At 41.6% G+C, this 16,498-nt stretch overlaps 1 long non-coding RNA gene across 1 annotated transcript; it reads right to left on the bottom strand.

Annotated features, from left to right (window-relative positions):
- Positions 1-6,576: 6,576 nt before the first annotated feature.
- On the bottom strand, positions 6,577-7,424 carry LOC148876727 (uncharacterized). Its single transcript, XR_016110255.1, has 3 exons — positions 7,183-7,424; positions 7,020-7,107; positions 6,577-6,918 (listed from the first exon to the last, which is right to left on the bottom strand). It is a non-coding gene; the product is annotated as an uncharacterized LOC148876727 (long non-coding RNA).
- Between the last annotated feature and the right edge of the window lie 9,074 nt (positions 7,425-16,498).

Raw genomic sequence — 16,498 nt, 5'->3', positions numbered from 1 at the left:
ACACGGAGATATTCTAAATGCACAATAATAATGTATTGTGAGTAGGAAATCCGGAGTCTTTTCAGATGACTCTAGGCTGGTCACTATATATTGAGATGGTCGATGAACAATTAAGTCGGGTCAGGTTTGAATTAAGCCCGACTATACCCAACCTGATCCATTTGTTTGAGAATGGTGAATAAAGTGGAATCATTTTTGTCTGGCGGTGGCATCGACTTAATTAAAACGAGTGACAACAAGTGAGTAAAGATTCATTCAACCAATTCTGATGCCTTGCTTCTATGCATCCAGCTGCTAACGTCAACACGGTTTTTTTAAACTTATTGTAGGACTCCTCAATAGGTAGCGGCAGTTAGGTTTACTTCCCATTTCCCCATATTGATCACTAATATTTACTTCGTTCATTTCATTACATTATTATTATTATTTTTTAATCTTCCAAAAATGAAACCTACTAGAATCTTTCTTCCAATTCTAAGCCCCTTTCTCAGCCATTAATGATCTAAAAATTCATCCGAAACACGTTAAGAAAGGAGGACAGAATTTTGATGAGATGATAGGCCTCCAGATTTATACCAACAACTGAAATGCGCTGAAATGAACACCGACATACAGTTAGTCATCGTCAAAGTTCAAACAGCAAACAGGGATTCCACCGGTTTCCCTTACATTAAAAATGTGTAGTGACGCACTGCATAACGTGTGACAGAGTGCAGTTTGCGTCTTGCGTGTAGTCCACCGTCCTTTTACACCGACACGTTAACGGATGAATGTGTTCTACTCTCTCTGGTCTTCGATCGGTGAGGTTTATGACATGACTCTGTTGGAAATAGAAACCAGCGGAAAATGAAAAGAAAGATCGAAGAATTGAAGAAAGAAGGAACTTCATCAAAAGTCAAAAAAGGCACCCTCCTCTACATTCATGACATATTAATTTTTAAGTGTCAAGTCTCAATCCTTAAAATAACGAGGTCGTTTCTTCTATTTCACATTCTTGTTCGTCAGAGTTCAGACTTTTAAGTCTCCATACCTCCACAGCTCCGCTCTCGCCTCTCCCCCCTTTCCCCGTAGCAAAACTCTCCCTTATCTTGCTCTTCTCTTATTCTTTATACTACACCTTCAATTTCCTTCTCTCTCTAATGACAGGGTTGAAGAAACTCCACTGCGTTGCCGCCATCGTTTTCGTTGTCTTGTTTGTTTCTTCTTCTCTAGTCTTGTCTGCTAGACAATTAAATGGGTATCGTTCTGAGAACCTGGCGGCCACCGAACATGGCCTAGATCCCTTTCTTTATGGAGGAGACACAGACACTACTGTTGACGACGCTTCATCATCAAAGAATAATAGTGCTTCTCCAAAAAACATCTTTCCATTTGAATTGGAATACATGGGGAGCTCAGCAACGGAGTTAGAGTTGTCGCTGCCTTCACAGGAGTTGAAATCAGCCCCCTACAAGCTCGTAGGAAGAAGTTCTGATCCGCTGCTGTTTACTATGCTCCCAAAGGGGAATCTGCCGCCTTCTGGACCAAGCGGAAGAACCAACAACGTCAACAACTGATTAATGGAGAAATTATCCTCTGAACCTCTGTATTTCTTTCTTTTTCTAAATATTATTCTTATTTATTATTTTTTCTACTACAATTCATCGTATATATACATGTAAATATCAAACTTTAGTTAAATTAAAATAAATAACTTGTTTTATGAATATAATGCATTCAACATTTTAATTCCTACCCGGAGTATTGATGGCATTATTTGAAAATACTTTTTTTTTATTTTTAATAATTCATAAATAGATATCATTTGACCAGTTCGGATCAGGTAAGCACAACGTATATATATATATATATACATGTAAATCGGGGAAGTTGCAGTCTTATAATAATTCTCCATCCTTAGTTCATGTTCAGGCTTCTGTCAAAGTTCCTACATCTGGACGTTCTAATGTTTCTTCTTCTTTTGTGTTATCTACTCCTATCGAGAAGGCGGGTCTACTTCCGTGGTTCGCGGAAGTAAACCCGCCAAATCAGGCAAGTTTTCTACAACTTCAGTGCAGTTACACTCTTCGCCTTCTCGTATAATTACGGATGTTGTACCTTTTCATCACTCAATATTGCCTCGGGAGATGCTTCTTGCTCTGGGAGCTCAACTTCATCTCTTATGCTGGGTTTACCTCTGCAAGCATCTCTTGATGATGCTGCTAATATGCAAATTGAAGCTAATCTCAGCCTTAAACGATCTTTCTCCAAAGCTTTTGTTGATACTGGTTCTAAAGGCAAATGTTTTACTCACTCCTTGAATTTGAAGAAGCGAGCTCGCCTTGCAATCACTATGAATTCTTCTACTGAAATTGGGGCTGAGGTGGCAGGCCCTCAAGTGCTACCACCCCAACCATGAAGCTGATGTCTTGGAATTGCCAGGGAGGGGGAGTACCCTGGCAATTCGTCACTTATCTAGACTCCTTCGAACTGAGAAACCATCTATCTCCTTCATAATGGAAAGTTGATGTAATATGTCTAAATCCAATAAATTACTTCGTCAATTCCCCTAATTGGGTCATCATGTAGTTCCTTCTGTCAGTCGCAGTGGTGGTATCTGGCTTCTCTGGACTTCTAATATTCCTATCTCTATTTCTTATTCCACCTCCAACATAGTGGTTGTAGATGTTATAAACTCGCTTACTCACTTCCCTTGGAGCATCTTCTTTGTCTATGGTCATCCAGTTCGATCTCAAAGATCAACCATTTGGGTATTGATGGGACGTTGTTCTAGTCATCCTTGGGTATTGATGGGTGACCTCAATTCTTTTTGTCCTGAGAATGATAAAGAGGGAGGACGACTTGTTTCAGCTTCGGATATATTTGGGTTGAACTCTTTAATTGCTGATTGTAGACTTCAAGACTTGGGTTTTCAAGGGCCTAGATTTACTTGGTCCAATCGACGACATATTACTGATTTGATTTCAGACAGGATCGATTGTTTTCTAGCCATCGACCAATGGTTACTCTTTTTTACTTCAGCTTAGGTTCGTCAAATTCCTGAAGTGGGTTCAGACCACTGTCCACTTCTTTCTACTATTCTTTCCCATCATCGAAGAGATAGACCGTTACGGTTTGAATCTTATTGAACTAGGCTGAATGGCTTCCATGATCAAGTGTCACAGATCTGGACTTCCACTCCTGATGGGTTTCTTGACAAATGTTTATCTTGTAAATCCTCTATGCAATTGGGCGATTCAAACTCATGGTCACTTACGACAGAAAGAAAATCTCTGCTCTGTAGAATTGAGGTTATTCAATATTCGGAATGCTCCTCTACTAATTTAGGGTTCGTGATTGGAATCGGAACCGGAATCGGAATGAGAATCCTTTGAAATCGGAATCGAATGGGAATCCTTTGGAATCGGAGTCGGAATGGTCTATTTCTCCTACCTGTTTGGTTCAAACAAGAATTAGAATTAGATTCCGATTGATGCTGTTTGGATCATCAAGAGGTTGAAATCGGAATCAGCCATGATTTCCAAGCGTCATTGAAGCGCTTGATATACCTTCTGATCGATTCTCCTTTGATTTTTTAGCTATCACATGCCACTTAAACTCCTTATGGGTGATTCCTTTCTTGGTTGCAGTGAGTCGTACTATCGGGTTGAGGTCTGGTATCTGTAGGCAAGTGTCGTTGAAGCGCTTGATATAGCTTCTGATCGATTCTCCTTCCCTCTGAACCACGTTGAGAAGGCTTTCCTACGATTTTGGACACTTTTTTCTAGTAATGAAGTGTGCAGTGAACAAGTCGGCGAACTGGGACCAGCTTTTGATAGAGCTCGGTGCGAGATTTCGGTACCAAGTTTGGACTACCCCCTTGAACGTAGTAGAGAATGCCACACACATGCAAGACTCATCAGCTCTAACTAGGTGCATCTGAGACTGGAAAAGATTCCACATGGTCATTGGGGTCGAACGACCCGTTATACTTGTCTAATGGGGGCATCTTGAAGTTTTTTGGCATTGGAGTTGCCAAGAGCTCGGGGAACAGAGGGGATGACCGGCAAAGTAGTGGAGGTGCGATCTTTGTAGCCATTGATCTCGCTTCTTCCTTCGCTTTGGTTTGCTCTTCTCGTTGGCCTGGCTTCGCTGGCAGGCTATTCCTGACCGAGGTACGATGTGTTTTGCGGCGGCGGCACTGTTGCTTCTTCACTAGCTCGGCGTTGGTGCTGTTGACTTCAGTTTGATCTGGTATTTCGGCCCTGTCGCGAGGTAGATCGTGGTTTCTTGTGGGATTCTAGGGCTAGCTATCACGAGGGACAGAGAGGCCCTGTCTCGAGTTGGCATCTTGAACCCCAAACTGGTTATTTGCTCATGAGTCGTCATTCTCTTGCTGTGAATACCGAGGTGGATTGGTTGACTATCCTAGGACATATTTCTAAGATTTCCTTGCGAGACTGGTGGAGTGTGTTGACCGTCTCTCCTCCCATGGGGCAAGACCTGACTCCTGAGAGGAATCGGTACATGTGAGGTCTCTTCACCCCGATGGGGAGATCGGCTGATGTTCTGGTTAGTTCTAAGCCGATTCGGGTTCTGACCTGGATGGGGCCTTGGGTACCGAGGTAGAACTGATTGTTGATTTGGCTATAGTGGAGGGAAATAGTGTTGATACTACTGGTAGAAATAATACTACTAGTACTGCTGAAACTGTTGGACCTACTGCATCTGGATCTAAATAGCCCGAATGCACTGAACGAGGTCGTGAAACTGGGAATGCTCGATTCCGATGGGAACCACGGATGGCTTAGACAAAGTTGTGCCTACCAGTGGGAGAAGTGGGGCGCTCACTTGTGTGGTGCTCGGTGGTCCGAACAGTGATGGGGCTCCAGATGTTGTGAGCGAAATGGTGAACTAGACGATGCACACTGTCGGAGTTTGGGGGAAGGTAGATTGCTAGGCTTGCCCCCCGGTGGCGTTCATCTTGGCACTTTTCCGATATGGCTGGAGGATGCCATTGAGGTTGAGATTAAGCTTAAAACTGCAAAGAGATAGGGATGACCTTTCGACCGTTTCCCATAGATGGCGCCAATTGATGGTGTGCGATCTGGCTACTCCTAGCTGGAGGACGATCCGAACTCCAAATGGGCGGAAAGCTGTATCGATATGCAAAACAGTGTATCGGAGAACCTGGGGTAGTTAACCCGGTGAGGTTGCTCCGATGCTTAAGTCAGTACTTATGTTGTGAATGCAAGCTGAATGCTTGAGAGCTTGAGTGCTAGTGAGTAGAATAATCATGTGTACCTTTGCCTTGAGATTTCAAGTCTTTATATACTAGAGTAGTCGCAGGCCTTACGGAAGAGCTCCGGGTTCTCCAAGCTATGGAGATAAGGTTGATTTCATTTTTGAAGGAGAGTAGTACGTTGATAAGGCTTATCGTCTTCCTCCGATTCAGGCAGAACCGAGATGTGTTCTTATCGTGATCTCGAGAAATTCGGGATCCATTAGCTCATTGTGACCTCAAGAGATTCGGGATCTATTGGGGAGACCTTTGGAGCTGGTTATGTGGTGCTTTAGCTCATTAGCTCTGATATGGAATTTCGACTCTTTAGTCCCAAACTGGATTGGGTGTCGAGGTGCCTCTACAGCAAGGCGGATTTTGGGCCGAGGTGGCTAAATACCCGAACTGCAAATGTTTCAAACTAGACTTGCCTGACTAAATTGTCATCCTTCAATCAGATCGTGCCTACATGTCCCCTTTTTGCTAGGTCGTGCCAAATCACCCTTCATAAAAAACAGTTATAGTTTTTATATGCATGGATCCAGCACCCATGAACCTTCTGCAAAGGAACAATATAGGGGAAGATGGAAGCAGCGACATATAAAAGTCGGAAGTGAAAACACCTAGAGCAATAAACTATATGAAATCAGGCAGAAAGTGTTGGATGGAAAAGCTACAGACACAACTAAGTTAAACATAAATAAGCCAAAGCTGATAGAATTTGAAAGAGTTCAATACTGTGACATTCAAGAGAAGATTTCAGATAGCAAAGTACTAGAGCAAGTTGTCACATTTTTTGTTTTTGATATTGAAACCACTGGATTGAGCAGAGAGAAAGAACGAATCCTTGAGATTGCAATTCAGGAACTCCTGGGAGGTGAGAACAGTACATTCCAAACTCTAGGCTCCCAAAGATATAGCACTTTAATACTTTTTTTTTTATATAAATTATACCACTTTCATGCATTGTTGAAGCAGCTATTCTCATCCTCTCTCATCTATCAAATAAAGGAGGTGGGAGCATCCATATGAGATAAAAAGGGATCACATGGGTCGTTGAAAGTTCATGGAAAGGAGAAGGGGAGTAATTAATTACAACTAGCACTTCTAATCCGTAGACTTTTTTTTTTTTCTTCTAACGTATTCCCTTTTCTTTTCATTATTATTTTTTATCATCTTTTACTAATCACAATTTATAATTTATCTATTTCTTGCCTTCTACAGGGAAACTCCTCCTTGCTTATGGGAGAGTTCAGATCAGTTGTCGGCCAGATAATTCAAACGAAATAACCATCAAGTGGACTAACGGCACCATATTTAAAATTAGGAAGAGAAAACAGGGAAAGAAAAAATATATATATCAGATGGTCATCAATCACACTAATCATACATCGAGTCCGTAATGGGAGTTAGAAAGAAAAAACGGACAAATATGGATACATATGATGCAGAATTCTGAATTCCAGCCTCCTCTATTACTACCTTCTGTTAAATTCACGGGCAGGATGCATTTTCCCTGTACTTTGGGGTTATAAAATTCTGATTTGGGCTGATCGGTCATTCTACCAAGAAAAAATTAAGAGGTTGGGTAGGCGTTGAGAGTTTACTAGTTTTCAAGCTGATTTGACAGAACCAGCTCCATCCCTCTCCCTCAAGCCCTAGTCAGTTCGAGACAACAACAATTTAAATAGGGAGTCATAAATATAAAATGGAAGAAACGAAACCAAAAAAATGGTAAAATATTGTAGAACGCACTTACCCGTTAGAATATTGGCTTGGAATCGATGGATGTTGTCTATCTCTCTCCCTTTGAATTACTGCAATGATCAATGCTCTAAATGCAGACTCTGCACGAGGTTTAGGATGGAACAGTTTCAGATTGTATCCGGTGAGGAAGAAGAAGATTCAATCAGTGGTCTTACCTCGCCGGAGGTTGGTTCAATTAGAGCATGCGGTTGATTTCGAAGGAGGAGGAGGAGGTGGTGGTGGAGGAGAATGGTTCAGCAGTGGTCTTACCTCGCTGGAGGTTGGTTCAGCTCTCGGTTCGGCGATGGAAGAAGGCTTGGAATTCTCGCAATTCGTCTCTTCGACTGGATTGAAAATGGGGAAACTCCAATACTTCTGTTTCGTCTCTTCGACTGCATTGAAAATGAGGAGGGCATTTTTGTTAAAAAAAAAATCCATAAACTGGAATGAGAATCACATTCCCTGGGAGTGGTCGGGAATGGCCATTCCCCCATGCGAGAGATTCCCATTCCCCATTCTGATCAAGTAAGCACTTGGAATGGGAATGGGCCATTCCGATTCCGGTTCCAGGCTCCTAATCCCTCAAACCAAACGAACCCTCAGAAGAAGAGAGAGCCCTGCGAAAAGAACTTGATGAAACTCTTGAATTGGAGGATTACTATTGGCATCAACGTACTAGGTGTAACTGGTTGCACGCTGGTGATCGAAACAGTAAATTTTTTTCACTCTTATGCATCAAATCGGAGAAGGAAAAATAGTATTTTCTAGTTGAAAGATTACCACGACCACTAGACTTCAGATCCATTTGTTATTGAGAAAAAAAAAAACAGTATCCGATTACTATTCAAATCTTTTTACATCCTCTTCTCCTTCTTTTGATGATATACCTGCGGAGTTTGCCCCTCGTGATGTTACTACAACTGATAATGAGCTTCTTTGTGTTGTCCCTATTTGTTTGCAATTGGTCCTACTAAGGCCCCCGGCCCAAATGGAATTTCAGCCTTATTTTCCCAGCAATTTTGGGATGATATTGGTCCAGACCTAGTTAATTTTGTTCAGTCTCTCTTCGTACATCCTTAGAACATCAAAGCAGTTAATGGTACCAACATTGTGTTAATATCCAAGAAAGATGGTATAGAGTTTGTGTCTGATTTTCCAACTATTGGCCTCAATAATGTCACGTACAAAATTATAACTTCAAGATTGAAACACCTCCTCCATAGTTTGATTTTTCCAATGAAAACTGCATTCACTCCTGGCCGGCAAATTCTGGATAACCGAATCATTGCCTCTTGAAGTCTTCGATAGTATTCATAAGAAGAGAGATCGATATGGAAATTTCATTAAGAAAATTGATCTGTCCAAAGTTTATGACCGTATGGAGTGGTCTTTCTTGATGTCAATTCTAAAGATGTGTGAAGGAAAATGCTCCAAAATCGGTTGCGAAAACAAATCAGTTGGAATGCTCCAAAATATGGTGTTATCAAAATAAACTTTGATGCCTCTCGCAGTAGTGAAGGAGAATGTTCAGTGGCTTATATAGTCGGGGACCATCTTGGTATGGTGCTAGCGATCAAAGCATATAAACTTGGTATTTGTTCCATTAATCAGGCTGAAGCTTGGGCTGCATAGGAAGCCCATGTCTAAGCTTCAAATTTCAAGGAATTTCCTATCATCATAGAAGGATTCATCTCTTGTCATCTCTTGCCTCAAAAGAAAGGTGGATGTTCCTTAAAATTTGGAAGGTATTATCTCAAGCTGCTTAGGGAAGAGAGATCTATTCAAAGGAGATCTTCACTATCAACATGTCTACAGAGAAACAAATAAGGTGGCTGATTGACTGGCTCGGGAAGCTCTTTCTTCTTCTTCTTCTTCTTCTTCTCTAGATTTTAGCATCTTATTTCTTCCCCCTTCTCTTCTTATTTATTCTGCTGACTTTTGGGCGCTGTGTGTAATACATTTTAGTTTATTTTCAGAAAAAAAAAAAAATTTCTGAAGATGTGTGGTTTCTCGGACCAATTTTGCCATATAATTATGCAGTGGATTGCCACAGATTTCTATTCTGTGTTGATTAACCGAATGCCATCTAAACATTTCCAACCCCATTGGGGTCTCCATCAGGGATGCCCCCTCTCGCCTTATTTGTTTATTTGGGGGATTGATGTACTGTCACGATTGTTGTTGAATGATTTACAAGCTCATAATCTTTGTGGAATTCGTTTAGGGGCTGGAGGTGTAACTTTAAATCATATAATGTATGTTGATGCCATCCTCATTTTTGGTAGAGGCTCTATTGGGGAAGTCACCCTAACTAAAGCCAACCTAGACGAATTTTGTTCTTTGTTAGGTCAACAAGTAAGTTATTCGAAAATGACTTCGACGGTGCACATTGCTACAAAAGTGACTACTTTCTTGGGAGTTAAAATGATGACTGGTTCTGAAACTTATTTGGGTTGTAACTTTTATGAGTCTCATGGTTATAAAGAGGATGCTACATAAGTGATACTTAAGGTGAAATCCATATATACATATTAGAGAGTTGGAAAGGTTGATTATTATCACATGCTGGCAAATCAATTTTAATTCAAAGCACAATCACATCTCTCCCTACTTATATCATGTCCAATAAATTGTTGACTCAAAATCACTATGACACTTTAATAGGTCTTACAAGAAAATTCTGGTGGGGTTGCTTCGATGATGACTGACATGTCTTTATAAAGAATTGGTCCCCATTTTGTGTTCCTATATCTCAAGGAGGTCTTGGATTCAAAGATTTCAGATTGCTAAATCTTGTTTTACTCATGAAACTTTGTTGGAGGTTTTTAAAAAGTGGTGATCAACTCTGGGTTAAAGTGTTAACTTCTAACTATTTATTTACTGCTCATAACTTGTGGTCGGTCAAAGCTCCCTCCCGACCCTCTTACACATGGGCTGTTATGCTGAAATGTCGTCCTTTGTTGAAAACTGGTTGCCGTTGGTTGGTGGGGAATGGCTGGTCCATTGATTGGTCTTGTGATCCTTGGCTTCGGTTAGGGGCCACTCCAGAGACTCTCCGATCTACCCTTCTTCATTCCTCTTCATCTTTAAGAGTGGCACATTTTATAGATCCAAATGCTAATACTTGGTTGGTTAACAGATTGCAGGCTTACTTTGCTGAACCATTGGTCCAAATCATTTGTACTATTCTAATTCCTCTTCACTCCTGGGAAATTGATGATGTCTTAGTATGGCTTTACACACCTCACAATATTCTCACCACTTCTTCATCAGCATATAAATTTGTGTGTTCTAATAAAGCACAATCTTCAACATCCACTTTTGCATTTGGAGAAATCACATGGCTGACCTTTTAGAAGATAAAACATTCATGTTTTCTTATGGCGTTGTTTAGTGGGTGCTTTACCAACGGCGCCTGCATCGCCTACTAGGCATTCAAAAGTGATAAATCCTATTTGTCCCTTTGCGTGGCTTACAAGCTGAGAACTTAACTCATTTATGTTTAATTTGCATGTGAAGTAACTCAAAGGGTCTGGTTTGGTTAAATATTTATCTTCGATTAGAGCAACTTGCTGCTAATTTACTCCAAGATTGGCTTCTCCTATGGTTAACTTGGCGGAATCCCACGCACAGGTGCTATCATTATGTGGAATATTTGGAATAATCGATGCAAGGTTGTCACGGGGCTATTCAATGAGGCCCCATGCAGCACTCGATGGAGTCAAGAAAGCCTATTAATGCAAGCAACAACACACAAAAAGCAACAATAAGCCACACAAATTAGTCAAAAGGCTACTTGTATTGCATTGATTGATGGTAAGCACAAGCACACAGTTTAGTGTCGAGGGGACCTCGTTTTTAACCTTTACACGCTATTGACTCACTCAACTACCTACCTCCCCTCAAAGAGTACGTTAAGCTTTTGGGGGGGTGGCAATAAGAAACATGAAAGATGTGAAAAATCATACTACAAAATTATAATAATGCCATTGGCAATCCCCCCATACAAAATACTTGCAATGTCCCACCCAAGACACACCCTTAGATACTCGGATGGCATGCTGTGGGCGTGGTGATGGCACTTGAAGGCACGGCAAAACGGTCACTTGTGACATTCTCCCCCACTCAATTCCATCTTCGTCCTTGAAGACCAGTTTATGCTTTTGGCTCGAGTTTCTTATTGGTGAAGGAAGGTTCTTCAACTGCTCCACGGATAGGGTTTTTTTCAAGGCCCGGATAGGAGGTTGGGTGGATGGCTTGTGGATGACCTTGATGGTGGAAAAACCTATGGATAGACCCTAAGTTAAGCCCCTGCCTGGCTGCTTCAAGGTAGGATTTTGGGCATTCCCCGATGGTGGTAGGAAAATTGGTGGCCAAGGCTGGGTCAAAATGATGGTTTGGAATTTTCGGGTATTGGCTCCCCTACATTTTTGCCCAATGATGGTTGCTCACCATGCTACTACGTGGTTCGGCTTGATGAGGGGTGAGAATGTGATTCCTATATTGCTTGGGTGGCACTCGCTCTCCCCGATGATTGAGGTAGTGGGTACGGTTATAGTTGAGGTTAGCCTTGGGTCTTCTCTTGGGCCCATTAGTTGTGGGCATATGCGGCTTCTGTTGCAAAGGTGGCTTCCGCTATTGTTGCTGGTGCTGTGGCGGTGTTGGCACTGATGCTAGCGTTCACTTCTTCTTGGAGTCGTTGCGATCACTTCTGATTGCAATAGTGGTGGTGGTTGTAGATCTCTTTGCCATCCCTTGAGGTTGAGATTGGTGTTGGAGTTGCAAGGCTGAGACTTGCCTCTTCTTGGTACTAGCCATGGCGATCATGTTGACCATGCAAGGTAACTGCTCGTCCAAGATCATCAGAGTGTCAAGGTGAGGCATCGGTGCCGCTCTTGCCTGTATCATGAAGTCCATTCCAAGGACAACATCAAAGTCATCCATATGAACAACTTTGAGGTCAATCTCTCCATTCCAGGTGTCGAGTTGTAGTCTTACTTGGCGAGCCATGCCTTCAGTAGGTTTGGCACCTGTGTTGACTGCTTTGAGCCAGTCGGGCTCTTTGGAGATGGCCAAATGAAGTCTCTTGGCCTCTGCAATGGATATGAAGTTGTGATTTGCCCTCGTGTCAACTATGGCCCTAGTTGGCCTCCCGCCAAGGGTTACATCAACATACCCTAGTCCTCTCTTAACTGAGGTGAGTTGTTTGGAGGTAGGCCCTTTCTTCATCATAGCATTGAAAATTTGTAGGGCGCCCACTCTTGGCGCTTATGTACTCCGCTCCCCATCACTATGCTCGTCATCACTGAACTTGGCAATGAGGGCATTTAGCTTCTCCCTTTTCAGGCAATGTCTTGTCAGGTGTTCCTCCCCACAAATGTAGCATGTAGGCGGACAAGTTGGTCTACCTTGGTACTTGTTGTTGTAGGAGTTGCAACTTCCTTGTGGGTGCTTTCCCTTCTGGTACTGTGCTGGCTGGTTGTGGTAGGGCTGCTTCTCTCTCGGGGGACTTGGTTGTCTATCTCCCCTACTCAAATGTGCAGCACGTGGGATGGCTGGCTTGGTCCCTTCATCACCCGGCAATCTCAGTTCACTAAGTTGTTCGGCCATGACCATGGCAGAGGCAAGGTCTTCAACATTGCATCATTGGAGCTCGAGCTCGGCCCAAGGCTTTAGGCCATCCATGAAATTGAACAATAGGTCTTTATCTGAATGTCGATGACTTCTAATGTGAGAGTAGAGAATTCCTTCACATACTCATGGAGCGAGTCACCATGCTTGAGGGACTTCATCCTTCGACGGGCAAGGAACTCCACATTCTCTGGATAGAACTGTCTCTTCAACTCTCACTTAAAATCATCCCATGATTGTATGGTGCACGTACCACGTTCTATGTCAACACACTTTCTGCGCAATCACAATGTAGGTGTATCAGTTAAATACATTGTAGTTGTATTTACCTGAGTCCTTTCATCAACCACATTGGCTGCAGCAAAGTATTGTTCCATTTGCCACAAGAACTTGTCGAGCTCTCGTGCATCGCGAGTGCCTAAATAGGGAGTTGGCTCCCAAATCTTGATGTAGGAAGGAGTGTGCAAGGCTGAGGTGCCGGCCATTTATTTTTACACTAGACCCTTAAAATACCTTCAACCCACCCTTGAAAAAGATTAAAACTGACTTTTGACAGATGTCAAAATATTTATCAAGTGATCATTTAACATGTTTATTTATATTGTGCCTATTAGATCCGATTTCATCATTTGGCACCTAGGGGTGTTTGGTATCGGTTTTGTTTTTTTCAAAAAACGGTGCTACCTCGATGTTTTCACTACAAAATGTTTGGTTTATGCGTTTTTGAGAATAAAAGAAAAAAATCAACAAGGCATCATAAATCAAAATCCCCTCGGTGTATCGGTGAGCCATTGCTCCCAGCGGCTACCTGATGTGGTGCTAACATGTATCCTACGTGTGGGATGACATGTCATGAGGAAAAGCAACTGGTTTCTAAGTAGGGTTTCGATTGCAACCTCCTTCAGTTCTCTCCTTCATTACCAACCTCTTCCCCCTCATCTCTCATCCGCTGCAGTGTGATCGTCGCTGTCGAAGGCCGTTTCCAGTAAGTACTGTGTTCAAAACTGGACGGTTGGTCCGAAAAACCAGGAACTAATCACCTGACCGGTTTCGTTTTCCTCCAAAATCGTTTTTTTCTGCCAAAACCGTTGATATTGGTCAGCAAACCGCTAAACTGGCCAATTAACCGTTCGAATGGTTTTGATTGTTTTCCATTTTTTTTTTAATTTTTACTTTTTTGTTAGAATGGGTCGATCGTTCAGGTCAAACGGTCGAACCATTTGAACAGGTAACCCGACCCCTGACCGGTCCAGTCACCGGTTCATTTTTAAAAACCATGCCGATAAGAATCTCATTACTTTTGAGGTAAATTACAAAGATCCCCTTGTTCTATGGTGTCAGTGACAAAGAACCCCCTTATACTTTAATTTGTGACAAAAACCCCCCTGAACTTTTGCCATTAGACAAATACCCCTCCCGTTAACCTTCCATAAGTTATTTTCAAAAATAATTTTTATTCAAATATTTAATTTATTTAAATCCCCAAATTACCCTTTCTAGTTTATTTGAACAATGAGAACTGAGAAGATATCTCGACCAAGACGCAATGGATACCAATCTAAAACGTAACGGAGAAAGCAAGAAAGCAAGAATCTGAAGAGAGGACGAGAGATCGGATGAGGAATTAACTTGCTAAGTTCTTCTTCATTTGCGATCGTAACGGCCACCATTTGCAACCGTAACGACACCCAACAAGTTGCAAAGTTCTTCATCGTTTCTCACCACCAACTGAATATGCCTCATCGTAACGGCCACCATTACTGCGTTTCTAGCCAATTTGGTATATTTATTCAATCCTTCGAACAAAACTATGTGAAAACCAGAGGGAGGGAATCGTGTGGGAAAAACGAACCTCGGCTACAAGATATTCTAGAACAACAGAGAGATACACAAGAACACCAACACTGACTCTCTATGTGTACTTGCAGGCTTTCCGAAACCTAGTGATCCTACCAACCGAAAATTGTAGACCGGCCAAGCTGTTTCTCGGTGTTGCCTTCTTCGATGCTCCAACTCAAAGAGACTTTCCTTGTCCGGCCATATTGAATTTTCACGAAAGAATACTAGATCAAGGGAAGAAAGAACGAATTGCACAAGTTGGGTTCACTGAATTTCATCTGAAACGAAAGTTTGACAACACAAATCAAAATTCTCATGAGAAACAAAGCGGAAATCAAAGATATACTAACCCAGATCAGAAATAGGTGGAGGATTAGTTCTTGATCTGTGACGATTTCGTATTTTTCTGGCAGAGTATCTTGGGTTTTTTCTGAAACACCATTCACGTATCTCAGATCATCAATTCAAAAGAAAAAGAAAATGCAAGAAAAAATAACAGGGAGAAAAGGAGAAATTGAGGAGGTAAGAGGATTTTGTACCTTCCCTGGTGTGAGTGTTCTTGAAAAGTAAATGTCAGAGATAGTGTGTTTCTCTGAACCTTCTACTATCTTTCATTCCTTAGTTCAATCTGAAGCGAGGACAATATCCAGACAAAAAGACTTGAGAACACTATCACTTTTCCTTACCATATAATGAGAATAATGTCGTGAAGGAGGGGTTAATTAGTGTTCCAAACTGGTTCAGCACAAAGCCATTGAAATCTGGGTGGTGCTCCCGTTCTATCAACCTAACAACAAGTCCATTGTTAAACAACCCACATGAGCGTCGTGAATGGCTTCATGAACAACCAAGCTCTCTTTTGTCTATCTAGTTTTTCAAAAACGACCATCTGAACACCCAGATCGACATAGGGCTGTGAGAAATCTCCATATTTACAACGATTGGCCACGATGGCTGTATCAGCAACTACTGCGTCGAAGGTCTTGGTTTATAGTAAGAAATGGTAAATCTGGATGCAAAGATTGTACGCAGTTGATTGGTTTTTATGGTAAGAAGTGGATATCAACGGTTTTCTCACATGGATCTCAATTTGCTGAACCATGGAGCCAAAGGTGCCATTATAGGGAATGAACAGGTGTGGAAATGAATAATTCATATGCTCTAGAACAGCATATAACACTTTGATGATTTACCCATCATCAGAAAGGTTGCCCCCTGAAAAATTAACAGTCACAAAGTCACTAAATGCGGTTTGTTTACAGGCTTAGAATAACCCCCATGGGAGTTGTTTCTCAAGTTCTGAAAACAAATTGAGGGCAACCGTGCTAGTCTCAATCCTGAGGCACTCTGTTGCCCAAAAACACAGAAGCCGATTCTCACTGCTGGAGATTTTTCTTTTTTCGGCGACGGTTACTGGTGACAAAAGAAAATTTCTCATTGCCGGAGATTTCTCACTAAAGAAAATTAGTATTTTTTCCTTTTCTGGCAAGGTATTTTTGGGCATTTAGGTTTTAAGAGAAAATTGCAAGAAAAGAAAATGGAGAAAGTTTATTGGGGGTGTTTTGGTAATTTAACAGATTTCTGGTCTTTGCCACTATCCCATAATACAAGGAGGTCCTTAATAATTTAGGGAGAATGACATTATCCAGGGTCCGAATTTGTACGTTTAAAGTTCATTTGGAAAGTTGCTAACTCGGAATTGATGTCAATTCACAGGCGGATATGGATGCATAGAATGTAATTTTTGGACTTTCTAAATGCTTATAGCTTTGTACTGAGAATCAGAAATTTGTATTAAATCTGTCCATAATTTTCCGTGTTTTTTATTCCGAATTTGATGAAAATATTTCTCACTCCCATCCTCTGTTTTGCATTAACTTATTCGTCCATATCTCATTCTAGACCTAGACCAATTCACCTGAAATACCCAGCCATGAGTTCTTCGCCGGTATGTATTCTAATGCCGTTTAGTTATGTGGTTTTCCTTATGTTTTCATATGGGATTATTCTAATCTTCCCATT

Source organism: Nelumbo lutea, chromosome 1 (assembly GCF_056320005.1).
Source record: "Nelumbo lutea isolate HS-2025 chromosome 1, American lotus-T2T, whole genome shotgun sequence".
Classification (NCBI taxonomy): Eukaryota; Viridiplantae; Streptophyta; class Magnoliopsida; order Proteales; family Nelumbonaceae; genus Nelumbo; species Nelumbo lutea.
The sequence above is the reverse complement of the archived record's forward strand: the minus strand, read 5'-3'. Positions and strand labels throughout refer to the sequence as shown.